General features: G+C 33.9%; 1 protein-coding gene across 3 annotated transcripts in view; it reads right to left on the minus strand.

Annotated features, from left to right (window-relative positions):
• Positions 1-14,367, minus strand: part of LOC150076819 (uncharacterized) — a 35,510-nt gene extending 21,143 nt beyond the window's left edge. For all 3 annotated transcript variants that reach the window (XM_090386258.1, XM_090386256.1, XM_090386257.1), the window contains exon 1: positions 14,242-14,367. The gene's annotated coding sequence lies outside the window, so the exon portion shown is untranslated. The remainder of the gene's footprint in view (positions 1-14,241) is intronic.
• Positions 14,368-15,534: the final 1,167 nt, after the last annotated feature.

Raw genomic sequence — 15,534 nt, forward strand, 5'->3', positions numbered from 1 at the left:
GATTTCAAAAAAGTGAAGCAACAAAAAACACAATTAATTTACATCTATATGGTGACTTAATAGTGAATTCATTTCTCAACGAGCCTGAGTTTTCATTTCATAGTGAATTCATTTCTTAAAGAGCCTCTAGGATGGTCCAGAATGGTCCATTTTGTTTGGATGAAAATTTACAAAAATAACTACATCCAAAGAAAAGCCAAGAACCATTCCAGGACTCAAAAATGCCAAGATTTCATTATTAGAATTTCATGTTAAATTTTTCAATTTGCATGAAGGAACCATTTTTTACTTATTTATAAGTAATTTAGAGAAAATGTGGAATAAAAATGGTTAACTTCATGTACCGAGATGCTAAGTGAAAAATATTTCCTTAATGGCTCTAAAAATATTCTAATCGCGATCACGAAGAGGGCAGTCAACACCAACAGAACTCATCTAATAATCCGTATTATTTTTTATTTTTATTTTAATGCATTAAATTTATCTTTCTTCGACTAATACCTTCACGTAATAACCCTCCTTTCTCCAGATAAACTGAGTCCTTTTGTCTTATCTTCTCCCTCTCCAATAAGTCCTAAATCTTTTCATATATCTGTATCATAGTAACTACAGTGATTATTTCACTAGTTTTTGAAATTCTTTTTAAAAATTTAATTTTTTAAATTTTATTGGATTAAATTTTAATAGCGGTCGCTTTGGGTTGACAACCACAATCATTTCTATAAGAAGATTGCAAAATATAAATTGTTTAGCAGTTAAATCTTTCACTGTGTAGAGATTTATTCGATCCACAGATGAATAACGCAATCATCTGATTTCTCTTTCTCCCAAGTAAGTTTTGCCTTACATGTACTCTATGAATAACTCCTTAGCTAAAAGATTGTGCTGTAATATTAAACAAGGAAAGCATTTCCACGAACTTTCTGACTACTTCTTGGGAGTAAGAATCATCTACTCGCTGTCATACCACAAAGTGTTACGAGTTTGAAAATTTGTAGCGGGGGTCTCTGTTTCATTAGTTCCAGTTAATGAAAGTTCATGGACCCATAATACTTAGTGCTGTGAGTTTAGAATTGGTAAATAAAGAAGGAACTCATTAATGTACGATTGCAATTCCATGATTTTGACAGTCTAAGCTGTAAAAATACGTTGACTATTCTACTTGAACTAAAATAAGATATTTTTCAAGATTGTTTTGAGGCTCTCAAACAAAAAAAAAAAAAAAAAATTCATTAAGACCATCAAATGATTGTTCCAAGGGCCGGCTTAAAGCGGGTACAACAATGAGATCTTACATGGTCTCGCAGTAACAGGACCCCGAACTTACAATAATATTTATTTTTTAATACATAATATTTAATACATATACATAATATAACATACATAATATTTGTATGTACGAAAATATTTTATGTGATTCGCGAAGTAATAACTGTCAGGGGTTCCAAAGAATTTAAAATCAATTAAAAAGAATTAAAAATGGAGTTTAATTAAGCTTTTCGGTCTCTCAAAGCATAAAATGGTTCTAGGAAATGGCCAAGATAGAGAATATAGCTAGAACTCTTGGATGAACAGAAGATTCTTTTGTAGTTTATAATTTAATTTTAGAATCCTTGAGTAATAACTGAGGTTTTCCAGGACAAATATGGCGTATATGAAGAAAAGCCAGGAAACCATGAAAACCATAAAGTAAGATTAAAAGTTCAGTACTGATAAAGAAACATAGAAAAAATTATCAGGCTGCCAGTAGGATTCAAATATTGTACCGATACGTAGAATTTTGTTATTCAATTATTCCAGCATGTTTCGCAATACTCAAAGTTAAGTGATAGCTGTAATCGCAGTCTATTAATAATTATCAGAAAAACATAAGGCATTTTAACTTTCTCAGTGGCAGCGATAGATCAATATTTCACAGTGACACATTAATATATTTTTAAATTTACGTCATTCTCTCACGATTACGTTTCCTGATATACTATTTATGGAAGTCACTTATCTTCTCAAATGAGGTAAAAAACAGCACATCATTTTCTATTGCAAACAGGGAGGATTGCCTTTCCTCTAATGCTATTTACGTAGTCACTTATCTTCTCGAAGAGTGGAGAAAACGGAAACTCATTTTCTATGGCAAACGTGGAGGATTTAAAATTCTGAAAGTAAGCTACTGATTCTAAGACTGCTTTGGGCGATCTGTAATTCTAAATTCAATTTTTCAAGCTATTCCGGGAGTCAGAAACTGTTTTTTAAATACTTTCGGTGGACAAAATCAATTTGTGTTTTCTATATTTTTAATTTCTTCATGTTCAATTTTTAAATCTTTTAAAGTTTTTTGGGGGAATCTTAGATTGTATGGAATTAATCTCTGAATTCTTCAGATAATAATTTAAAAATCTGTTTCAATAAAGCTGTTTAATAAAAATCCCGTGTCAGCTATAAAAATTGTGAAATTCAAAAATATGGCGGATTTAACATGGATGATGATTCTCAAGAGATTATTCAAAAGAAGATTGATTTTTCTAACATGATTTTGTTCGAAAAATTTATCTGAAATATTCTATTCATTATATATTCGAGTCTATGCAAGATGCTCTAATGAACAGCTCAGAAATGCTATTAACTTTTTTTTCTGGTCGAATTCACCGCATAAAACGTAAAGCATATGCATGTATTAAGAAAATGGGTTATTTGGTCGCGACATAGAATAGCATTTAGTAAACAATTTCTTGTTTAGTCAATGCAGGAACCTGGCGGGTAGCACAGTTGGTATAATCACCTTTCTCCCCACGCCGAATGGAAAGGACGTGCGTTCGAATCCCGTCAAAGACGCAAGGAATTTTTAATTATGGTTGTATTTTTTGTATGTGGCTGAGTTATTCGATCTCAAGCGAGGGTACCATAGTTTTCCCTCCCTGAAACTCGGATTTTTCGTCAAGCAAACAAAAAATCAACCACAGAAGACACGCAATTTACAAACATATTATATATGATGCAATATGGCCTAAGTTGCTGATGCTCCTAAAATCTTACAACAACCTCTCAGATCTGCATTCACCATTAGTAGAGGTAAGAGTATATAATGATGCAAGAAATCAAGCTTATACAGCATAAGCCAAAAAAAAAAAAAAAAAAAACTTTCTCGTTCCACCCAGCCATTCACTCCAAATGTTTGTTTAGTTCTACCTTGAATTTATTTAAGCTGTCAACTTCCACAACGACAGATGGAAGTTTGTTCCAACAATCAACAACCCGCTGGCTAAAGGCAAATTTCCGCACATCTATTCTACAACTGTCTTTCCTCAATTTGAATTTATGTCCCCTCGGGCAATTAATCTGGGCAATAGGAAGAATCCCATCAGCATTGAGCTTGCTCAAACCATTCAAGGCCTTATACACCTCAATCAGATCCCCTCCCAAATGTTTAGTCTCCAGACACTGCAATTTGCAGACCTTAAGCCTTTCTTTGTAAGAGCAACCCTTTGTTCCATTCACCAATCTAGCTGCAATTCTCTGTACTCGTTCCAGCAGCTCTACATCCTTCCTAAAATGAGGCCTCCAGACCTGTATACAGTACTCAAGGCGTGGCCTGACCATTGCCTTATACAAGGGGATAATCATCCCTTTATCCCTGCTAGAAACAAGCTTTTCATTTAGCTGTGCATATAGTCACTACTTAAATATAGCTAAAGTTAAAATACTTTATGTTGAAAAAGCACAACAGCTCTAAGAAATTATAAGATATAAGGCAAGGAAGGATGACTTCATGCTAAGAAAAGAGAAAGAGATGCTTGTTTCTATGGCGCCTCCTTAGCCAGGTGGGCGGGAGCAGCAGTGCGTAACACACGCTTCTTGATTAGACCGGGGTTCGAGCCCGTGACCACCAAATACGGAGGATGCGGAAAGGTCAGGGAATTACCACCGCATATCCCCGGAGCAATATGGCCTTAGTTGCTAATACTCCTAAAAATCAAACAACAACAACAACTTGTTTCCCCAGTGAACAAAAGCGGTATAGGTGTGCAACTTGAAAGTAACCTGCAAAACGTCATGTGGGGGGGAAGTGCTAAGAACAACCATTGTCAATCGACACTTCAATTAGCAAACAAGCTGAAAGATCCGGTGATAATTAAATAACACAGTAGTAATTGCAGTAACGTGGGTAACAGGTTAGTTATTACAGCAACATGATGAATAAAACCCTCGTGGGTAGCACAGTGGATATAATCACCGTCAACCATATACACCGGTGTAAAAAGATCTGAGTTCGAATCCCGTTAATGACGAAAAGTAATTCATGGGCTTTTTTCACAACATGGCTGAGTTAGTCGGTCACGGGCGAGTTGCATGGTTGTTTCTACTGAAAAATCAGGTTTTTCATCCGGAAAACTGACCAATCGACCACAAGATACACGCAATTTACAGACAGAGTATACACTCCTCGAAGCCTTAGTTGCTTTGACGCTTCACGTACAGAAATATACGAGAAACCTTAATACATTTATGGATTGTAATAAAAAACATAGCTCAGAATACAGATCTTAGTATTAATGTATATAAGTTATTACGAATGACTTTCACCCTGAATACCTTTCAGTCACTCGGAGAGTGCGAACTGTTTCCGAAACTACCACTGATAATTAGATTCATTGCTTGTTAACAACCAAATGTAATTTGGGTTTATACGGTTAATTAGGTTTTTCCCTGCGGAATGACTATAAAGTTATGGTGATTACGTTTCTTTTTTAGTTCAACAAATATACAGATAGAAAATGGAGGGTAAAAATATATAATTCCCCCGCTACCTTCCATCCTTCATTGAGAATCAGTAGCATAGCTAGGGTCATCGACGCCCAGGGGCAACATGTCCTCCTGGCGCCGCTGAGTGTGATAATGTAATGTGAATGTGATAGATAATTCCTTCAGTCCCCCCCCAAAGCTCGGCGCCCGGGGCAACTTCCCCCCTCTCCACCCCCATCGCTACGCCTCTGTCGAGAATAAAAAAAAAACACAATCCATTACTCCGTTCTTTCTCTTTTTACCAAAATTCAATTTGTCAATTCTGAAAAATAAATAAAATCCAATTACAGATTGTAAATTATTGTTTTATAAAAAAGGCTATTTTTATTATTTATCACAAATTTGGTGTTACGTTTTATAGACGTGGTTTAAGAAAAAAAAAAAGTATTATTTATTATTATATCGGTTTATTCCAAAGAATCATCCCGATAAGATCTGATTGTCTAGGAATGTTTAAATATAAAATATTGAACTATTTTATTCTAATTTTAACTGAATTTTAAGGATTTATTAACTATCTCGAAGTTGTTTAATTTATCATAGATCCAGTTTTTAAGATAATTATAGACGTTTTCAATAAAACCCTAACTACAAATAAAGGCAAATATAAACACCGGTAATGTAAATAAAACCATTACCACATAAAAATCAAACATAAGCCATTATCAGCAACTATATTTCAGAACGTACGATACCATGGAAGATAAGAAAACACAAAGTTCGAAAGCTAAAAAGCGACCTCTATCCAAAACAAACATTTTTCTCAGAAACAGAATAATATATAATTTCTATTTATAATAAGACCCTCTACTTGGGTGTACAAGGTGAATTTTTTAATTATAAAAACACAAATATATACTGTATTTTATAATATTAAAACCAAAAATCTCTCGACTTTTTGGACTCAGTGATAACAGGAGATAAATCCTGGTTCTTTCAGCATGATCCACAAACCGTGTCAAAGTATACGGTGGCAAACTCCCTCTTCTCTCCTTTTAAAGAAAGCAAGATTGAGACAATCTTGAAGATTGAAGATCAAGTCCATGCTTGTCGTGGAGTTGTTCATGAAGAATTTGTCTCACCAAATCAGACAGTTAATCAGACACTCTATACTGAGATTTTAAGAAAACTTTTGTGAAAAAATTCGAAAGACAAGGTCCAATTTATGGCTGGACAAATGGTTTTGTATCGTGACTATGAGTCGTGTCATTCCTCTTTTGCATGAAAGAGGTTTTAACCAAAACAAGATCACAACATTGGAGCACTCGCCTTATTCGTCAGATCTGGTGTCGTGAGACTATTTTCTCGCCCTCTGCGTGCCCCTGCCAGAGAGAATGGAACTTCAAAAATCACTTTTATCAAGGCTAATAAAATTCTCATATTCGAAATGGAGTGTTATATCACAGAGAATGCAAATATTAAATAATTAAATTTTATTTAATTTTTTTACTAAAAAAACAATTTAGCGTAATCTTAGTCTCAATATCTTGATGAGCAGATTCAACAAGGAATCCAGAAACGTCGCCAGTTACTAACAAATTATTTTATGTAATAGTTTATTGTTAAGTCAAATAAATGTCACTTAACAATTTATATAATATTAATCACACGTAATTAATTTATCCCCAAGAACATTTTTGCCCTCGTGGGTAGCACAGTTGGTAGGATTCCCGTCCCAGTACAACCTGTGGGAAGGGGGTCTCTAGTACCGCCTGAGGTTCGTACTTGCAATGATACACATCCTTTACTCAACTAGTACATCTTTGCTAACTTCTGATGTATTATCCCGGGGGCTTGGTCGTTTATTATTATCATTATGACCTTTTCTCTTTATGGGATTTTTCTCAACTTATTATTATTACATTTAATAATTACATTTCTTACCATTTCGAAAAATACAAAACTTGTAGTAAACTATTTTATAATATGTGAGATTCCTCCTTCAAAAAAAAAGAAATAAAAAAAAAGGAAAATTCTTTCACAAATAGCTGATAAACGTAATCACAGTCATGGCTTCCTACACCGTCCATCAATAAATTTAACCTTATCGATTACTGTTTGACTTCCTTCGACTATACCACCTACGAAATTGAATGTTAGAAATCACCGTAGATCGCGTGCCACTGTGGATTACGTAACCTGGTTAGCCTTTCTATCGAATTTCTATAATACGTGGAGGGCAAACGTGTAAAATTTAGGAAAGCCTTTTAGACACTTGCCAACGTCAATACTCCTACGTGCAATTTATTCGTATAGCGAGCATTGAATAGCTGACGATACGAATCATCTTACAGAAAGAGCTTAGTTCTTTCTATAAAATGATTTAGAAAGGATTTAGCTCTTTTTTTTTTTTTTTTTTGCAATGAAGGAGCATATCAAATTTTCACATTACAACTGAATGTTAGCAGCACCTGAATCTGTAATATTGGACATTTGCGAATGTTTTTTAAGTTGTTCTTATAGAACAGCACGGAAGTTGGGATTTCTGTTAAAAGTTGAAGGAAGTGATCGATTACTAGAAAAAAGAACTTCCCCCACTTAAAACTCATAAACGAAAACAATCGATAAAGTGTAAGGGAAAATAAATATAGGGAGGACTGATAAAACCGGCCCAAATTTCTTTGGGCCGGTTTTATCAGTCCTCCTCTTGTCCGAATAACGAACGGCCTGAATATGCAGTGACATGAATGTCATAAGAATATAAAAAATATCCAGAGATGTACGTAGCCTCTGGATTTTTACTGAACAGCATCCTGGTGTGTTAGTTGTTATACGGTTTTAGACTACAATGACTTAAACCATATTGCGTCGTATATACCATGTCTGTAAATTACTTATCCTGTGGTCACTTGTCTGTATGCTGGACGAAAATCATAAGCTTCCCGGAGAAAATAAACATGCAATCCTCGTCCGAGACCGACAAACTCAGCCATTGTAAAAGGAAAAAACTGGATATAAACAGTCGCACCCGGACTGTTTCTACCCAGTCTGGGGAGAACGTAGTTATATCCAGCATGCTACCTGCGAGGACAAGAAAAAAAGAAATTACGTTTATCGATTTTTGAAAATTAACTTCATGATGGTGGATCAAGAAAATTGCAAAATCACTTGTAGAGATGTGAGAAAATTTAACACGATTACATTTTCAGAAATATAAAGGAAAGAAGCAAGCGAATTAAAATATATATAAATTTATTAACTTAAATTTGGTTTCTCTTGATATTTCCAAGGCTTTTGTTCGTGTTTGCCATAAAAGCCTTCGAAACAAGCTTCCATTATGGATTCTGGACTTTTTTTTTTTTTTTTTAAATTAGGCATCAAGATTTCTCTCTGTCAGCTTACTGGAAATGATGGCATATGGATTCCCGTCTTCTAACACTTCAACTAATCATATGACCAGATCCTCCATGGTGATGAGAAAACGGCCTGGGATTCTTTCAAACTGATAGCAACAAACTTTCTGGGGAAAAACAAAGCAGATAACTATAAACAGCTTGGGAGAAACCTTCTGTCATCATACCATAAATTAGGCTGAACATGTCATTAAAAATATACACTCGTCACTCCGTTTGGATTTTTTCCCGAACAACTGTGGCGTATTAAGTGATGAGTGTGGCAAGAAATTCCATCATGACATTTCGGCGATGGAGAAGTGATACCAACGCAAATGGAACTCTGTAATGCTAGCTGACTATTACTGGACTTGTGAAAAGAGATGCCCTAGATGTGGGATACAACAAACGACAGGCGAAGAAGCGTAAAATGTTAATCAAGCAATTTTATGTATTTTTGTTGATAAATGTGATTTAATATTTTTTCAATAACTAAAAATGTATAAATTCTTATTATTATAAGAATTTTGTAAATTTTTTATTGGTAGTTTGATGGAGTTTTTTTCTGCTGGCTTGAAGGTAACAGTTAACACTCTTCAACATTAGTCCTTGCAGTCTCCAACAGTTCCTATAATGTGGTATAATAGTGTTTAATTTTGTAAATCACATTTTATTTTTTTTTTTACTAAAATTACAAGAAATGGTAGGAACTAGTCCACTTATTTTCGCATCAAATTATAGCATTATTTTTGATTTTTACGAATATCATAATGTTATTATTTTATTGATTAGCTTTCCTAATGTTTATTCTTTCCTAATCGATTATTATTGTGTGACTGTCAAAAGAATTATTTTGGAACATGATAGTGTACTTACGTGGTCAAGGCGATTTTAATCAAAATAAGACAGATGTGAGTCGTTTACAAAGTGACGCAATAGATATAAGAATTATCATCGTTTAGTTCAAAATTGGGATAATAAAATAAATAGCTAATGGTTATTAATTAATCGCATAATCCATTGGTAAACAGTGTCCAGCGAGATAACTATGATAACAGTTCATACAGTATGTCAATGGATATGGAGAGATATCCAGAAGTTTAAATTCTTTATTCGATTTTAATAAAAGTTAATTGTATTGCAAATAGGTTTGCATTTTAGCTGGATCCCACTATAATACTGGAGATGGATTTACCAAATTGTCCGCTCCACACAGCTGTAAAAGTATTAAATACATTTTTTACACATTTTGTGGGATTTATCTTCCTGATCCTCGCCCTCAGCGTGTGCCCCTGCCAGTTACATACAATTACTCCCATATAGAGCTGTATTTGCAATCGGTACAAATGTCAGTACACTGTTATCAGAAAAAAACACTGACAGGATTGATGACAGGCTATGCCTGTATTTAACTTGTGTAATCTGTATTTAAAAGAATACAGCCTAACATAAATGATTTAGCAATATCTTATTCTGCGAAACTTTCGCAATATACAAAATAAGAATGGTAAAACTGATAAAAATCAAATAGCATAATAAACCAGTGGACCCTAAACATAAAAAAGAAACTGAGTGTCTGTTAAATTTGAAAACGGATAACGCCATTTAAAAACCAAAAGCTCTGCCATGTACACTACAAAAATCAATTCTATTTTGAAAAACCGATGACAAGAATAAAAGAAAGACATCGACAGAGGTAATGAAAGAAAAGCTATACACAAAGCCAGCTCGTGACAGGGTGGCGATATCTGTGTCCCTGCACTCAGCCTTTGGTGAACTCCTGCCCATGTTATGATTTTGTTCATACTTTAATTTATATTTTTTATAATTATATGTATACTTCTATATACCTGTAAGTATACCTACATAAAACTATAAAACAATAATTAAGCCTTATTTGCATATTTAATTTTGACTTCGCGCACTCTGTTCTACCTCCCGACTCACAAAAGTTGGCGCAGCTGCTGTATGGCACGCAGGCAATAACGATCTCTTCATGAAAAGAATAAAGGTATATTGATCAGAAATGCCTGATAAAGATACAGGCTGGTAATAGAATTACTTTGTAAGACATGACAATATTTGGTTGCTTTAATATCAGACCTAAAGCAAAAAAGAATTTATTCCTTAAAAAAATCAGCTTAAAATTATACCGAAAAAATAATAAAAGATACAATTACATTAAGAGAAAAACATCTAAAACATCTATCTAAGGTTGTATTTCATTTATGTATTTTATTTTTAAATGAACTAAACGAGGTGTCCTGTTGCCCAATCCATATGTTACCCATCGGTTTCTCCCAGTAGGTGAACGAAGATCTTATAAAATAAAGAATTTTTATGCATTATTTTTGATTTATAAATATCTATATAGTAGAATTCTTGATCTTCCTTTTTTTATAAACACACAAATTTATTTGATGCAACAAATCCCGAGAAACTTGCAGTTGCACAAAAAACGAGTCATATAGGAGTCACGAAAGTACTTTCCCTGCAGAGCACTCCCAAGTACAGAGAAGCCATCTTTACACTGATCACCGAAAGAAGAAACCAGGTAATGAACGAGATGCTGAAATAGAAGGAACTAACAACAAAAAAAAACAGTAATCTGTTTTCTAAATTACGAGTACTATTTGACAAGATCTCTGAATACATTATATGAGAGTAATGAAAAAATATTCGAGCACGTATTTCAAAATAAATAAATGCGCATTTTAAATGCATTCCGGAATTTTGCGCAAGCTACGAAATTGAACATACAAAAGACATATAGACGTCACGTGATCGTTTCCACTACAGTCAAGTGCCCATGACCTTGGTCTAGCGAAGCTGTAATTAGTTTTACTGGGACGAACACACAGACACACGCAATATCGACCTCAATGAGCGATGCTGTTACTCCGCGAAACGTAAAAGACAAGTCTGTTTTAAAATGATAATCTAATTCCAATAGAGGCGTGGTCACAATGAAGATGGTTGTTACAGGGATATTTTCTTATATATTACACATCTCTTCTTGCTTTCCACAATCAATTCAGAGAAAAGCGAAACATGAAAAGTTCAGGAGTTTGGAAATCACGAAAACAGAACTTAAAATTACCTGAAATATTTCCATTAAGAATTACTGAACTAGTCCTAAAATAAAAGGTATTCCAGGTGTCTTGTTATCTCCATCTTTTTTAGGAATCTGTCACAGAGAAAGCTTGTGTACAGCTTGCATAAATAACGAATATATTATTTTAAATTTTTAATCCTTTATGGTCTTCCCAAAAGGCGACAAATTAATAGTGGCTAATGCATTTCATTTCGTGAAAATAATACTCAATGCCTAGACTTCAAAACGTACACAGAAAAAAATCGTTCCATTTTAAAATTGAACTATCTTAATGAGATGTAATCAAACTGTCTTAGCATTAGTAGTGGCATATGATGCAAGAAAGCAAACTTATACAGCATCAGCCAAAAACAAAATAATAATAATAATTACTTCCCATTTCACTTATGCATTCGCTCCAAAAGTTTGTCTGGTTCTTCCTTGAATTCATTTAAGCTACCAACTTCCACAATGACAGATGGAAGTTTGTTCCAGCAATCAACCACTCGCTGGCTAAAGGCAAATTTCCGCACATATATTCTGCAATGTCTTTCTTAAATTTGAACGTGTGCCCCCTACCATTCAGCTTGCTCAAACCATTCAAAGCCTTATACATCTCAATCAGACCACCTCGCAGCTAGACTCCAGACGTTGCAATCTGCAGAAATTAAACCTTTCTTGGTAAAAGAACCCCTTTGTTACCCTCACCAATCTCGTTTCCCTTCTCTGTACTGGTTCCAGCATCCTAAAATGAGGCCTCCAAATCTGTATGCAGCACCCAAGGTGTGTCCTGACCATTGCCTTATACAAAGGGATAATCACCTCCTTATTCCTGCTAGCAAAATTTCTGTGTCATGGACAAGACCGCATGAGCTGCGCTGGCAGTCTGTCTGCACTATCTTTAAATTAACTCTTCAATTTAAATTTATTTAATTTCAATTAATCTAAATTATTTTAAAATGTTATGGGATGTAAGCGACATCTCAAAAAAAGCTAGAAATACTAAGCCTACAATATCCATTCTTGCAATAAAACGAGATTGTTCAAGAGGCAAAAAAAACAACAACATTGTTTTATTTCGTTTAAGCTATCTCTAACACATAACTGAGAGAAAAGCTGAAATGTCCGATTAGGTGGGTATTATTGCTTTATAAAAATTAAATGTTTGAAACTTTTGCACATCCCCAATACTATTCAAAATTTTGATACTCTGAGAGGGCAAAAACGTACAAGAGGTCACTAGGTGGTTCATGGAGAATTATGAAGTAGGGCTGATAAACCACATGGATATCATGAGGGGCATTTTATTATGGAAAAAGGCCTACAGTTTACTCCCACGAAATATATTTTTAATTCTATATTCAATGTAGACAGGAGACAGGATTCGATAGACAGGAGTAGAGTCAACCCTACTTCCCTAACGCTTTTAAAAATGCTATAAAGAGTTTTTGTTGTTTATTATTAGATCCAAATGAGAATTTTAAATTCATATACATCTAGAATCGAACGTCACATCACATATATCTGAAAAGAACAAAATAACAAAATTATACTGTATCTTTATATCCATTATCTGTAAAGCAACAAACTGTAAAACAATCTAGAACTAGTTATGTTATAATTTTGAAGCTTTATTTGGCAAATGACCAAAGAATGAGAGGGGCAAATGTGTTCTACAAAATCGTTTTTTAACGCACGCCCCGAGACATTCCTACTAATGGTCACGCCCCACTCAAGCATTACTAATCTTGAACGCATTAATACACACAAAATGGTAGGATTGGTGTGAGAGATAGTGGAGAACGATAGGATGTGACGGAACCAAATATTGCTAATTTTCAAGTGGCACTCTAATTAAATATCTTTAAGTGAATTTTAATTATTTTCAAGAATAACTGGGGGGTTTTGGAAACTATCATCTTTTTGAAACAAATATTTTTCGTTGGCCAACATGAAAGATTTGCGTTTAAGTTGCCATGTGAATAAAAATACGTACTACCACATTGCGTCTCACTTTACATGTATTTGCTCTTTGCAGTGGGGCGTGTCCTTCAATAACCACTGCTTTACACGATGTAGGGAATCACTTGACAAAACTCTTAAATAATCCAAGAATGTATTGTCTAATATCAAGCTGTCAGAGGTAACAAGAAAAGGTAACTTTAGGCATTATATTTCCACTTTACAATCATACTTTCTGACAAAATCCTGAAATAAAATAACATAAAAAATGACACTCCTAGTAAAATTCAAAATAAAGTATATGTTAGTTAGGCAAACAGGAAAATTATAATATGAACATAGTTTGTTCGATATATCAAACGGGTTCTCCTCATGCATATTATGCACTACACGTTCGTTTAAATCAGAAATTGAATGTACGAAAACATAGTCGCCCCTATAGGAAAGAAAGAAATGTGAATTTAGTAAGTATAGAAAAAAAAATTATTGTAAATAAGAATGAATCATAATTTCATTCCATTCTGATAGTCTTGTTCTGCAATATTCTCCTATTAGAAAATAATAGAGAGAACAAACGAAGGGAAAGAATAATTAGGCTGTAGTGCAATACTTTGACGCATCTTTTTTTGGTATTTTTTTATTTTTGTTTTTATTTTTTTCTCAGGAGCAGAGGTCCCTTCATACCTTCAAGACATTTTTAACCAATTCTAAAAAAAAAAAAAAAAAAAAAAACTTTCTATAATCCATATATTTCGCATCCACTGTCAGTACTACACACGCCAACTGTCCATATGTGCCTATTGCTACTTTATAGAAATATTTATACATTTGAGAAGTATAAAGCTATGGAAACTGTTATCACAAATCATTAAACATGAGTGATAGATAATTAAAGCACGCCCTGTGGTGTAACTGCGTAATACAATCATAATTCAAGCTGCTTAACAGAGAACACACATAGCATTTTATAAAAACGAATACTTTGGAGACTAGTCATCAAGAAGGGATAGTAATAAACTATCCTTATGTTATTTACATCACAAATTGAAGACTTACATGGTGCCTTAAACGTAAATCACGTAGCCTAGGCAACGCGTAGTTTTCGGGTATCCTCCAAAGTGTCAAATAAGATACAATACAACGCGTAATGACGAAAATAGATACCGCACTTCTTTCCAGCCAAACACCGCATAGTGCAGACTGCAGCGCCAACCAACGGACGAAATAGAAAACTCTCGATTTTCTCATCAAATGCAGTTGATAAAATGCAGTATTAATAATATATTGTAAAATGATGTCGAAAGAATTTCTTATTATACGCCTCATATTTTTTTAAAAAACAGAAAATAAATAAATAAAATAATTTAAATATATTATAAAATTACGATAAGTTGATTCTCTTTAAAATAAATATATATTTGTATATTTATTTGTATGAACTGGAAATTCCCTTCTAAAAGTCGTTATGCTTCTTTTAAAAAATGAGGGATGGTTTTTAATAAATATTAAAAATATTAAAATAAATATTAAACATTAAAAATTAAAGGGAGGAGGTTATTTTTTATGTATTCTCATAGATAATCTTTAAGCAACAATTATGGCAATTGATTCATGACACTGCTACAGTAACACTGAAAAAATTATAAATACTGTATTCGTAAATAAATGCCTTTTTTATATGTTTGTATTTATTACTGAGTTATATTTATTATGTTAATTACTAATCTGTGTTTTATTTTGTATTTATAACAGATGCTGTAAATGATTAAATGTTACCAGACGTAGTGGTATTCGTAAGTGAACGCGTAAAGAGACATGCCAATCTAAAACTGGCTTTCATGGTGTAGATGTAACACGTTACCCAAGAATGACTTGAACGATGCTCGGAACCAGTGTCCAAACTATCATAAAACTAGGTCTGTTACTGCTGCAAGCTCAAACAGTTCGTTTCTAATGATTGTTAAAGATATGGGATGGGGTCCGTGAAATTTGCGAGGGCTCTGAATTTGTAGTTTCGCTGCAGTTTGCAACTTACGCTCACATACTTGGATTTCAGGAAGTTTTTGATACTGTTGCACATGGAAGATTTCTGTACAAATTGGAGCAGTATGGCATCTGGGCAAGTTGCTACAATGGATGAAAGAGTGGTTGAGTGGGAGACGACAGAGAATGGTAGATAATCAATGGGCACTGCTCTTCATGGACTAATATTAGTCCATGAAGAGCAGTGCCCATTGATTACCAGGGTTCGGTGTTGGGCCAATTACGTTTTCATATTTATCGATGATATTGATGAAGATATATCAGGCTTAATGTTCAAGTTTTCAGATGATATAAAGGTTGGCAGGG

Source organism: Mastigoproctus giganteus, chromosome 12 (assembly GCF_048544385.1).
Source record: "Mastigoproctus giganteus isolate SK-2022 chromosome 12, ASM4854438v1, whole genome shotgun sequence".
In the NCBI taxonomy this organism is placed as follows: Eukaryota; Metazoa; Arthropoda; class Arachnida; order Uropygi; family Thelyphonidae; genus Mastigoproctus; species Mastigoproctus giganteus.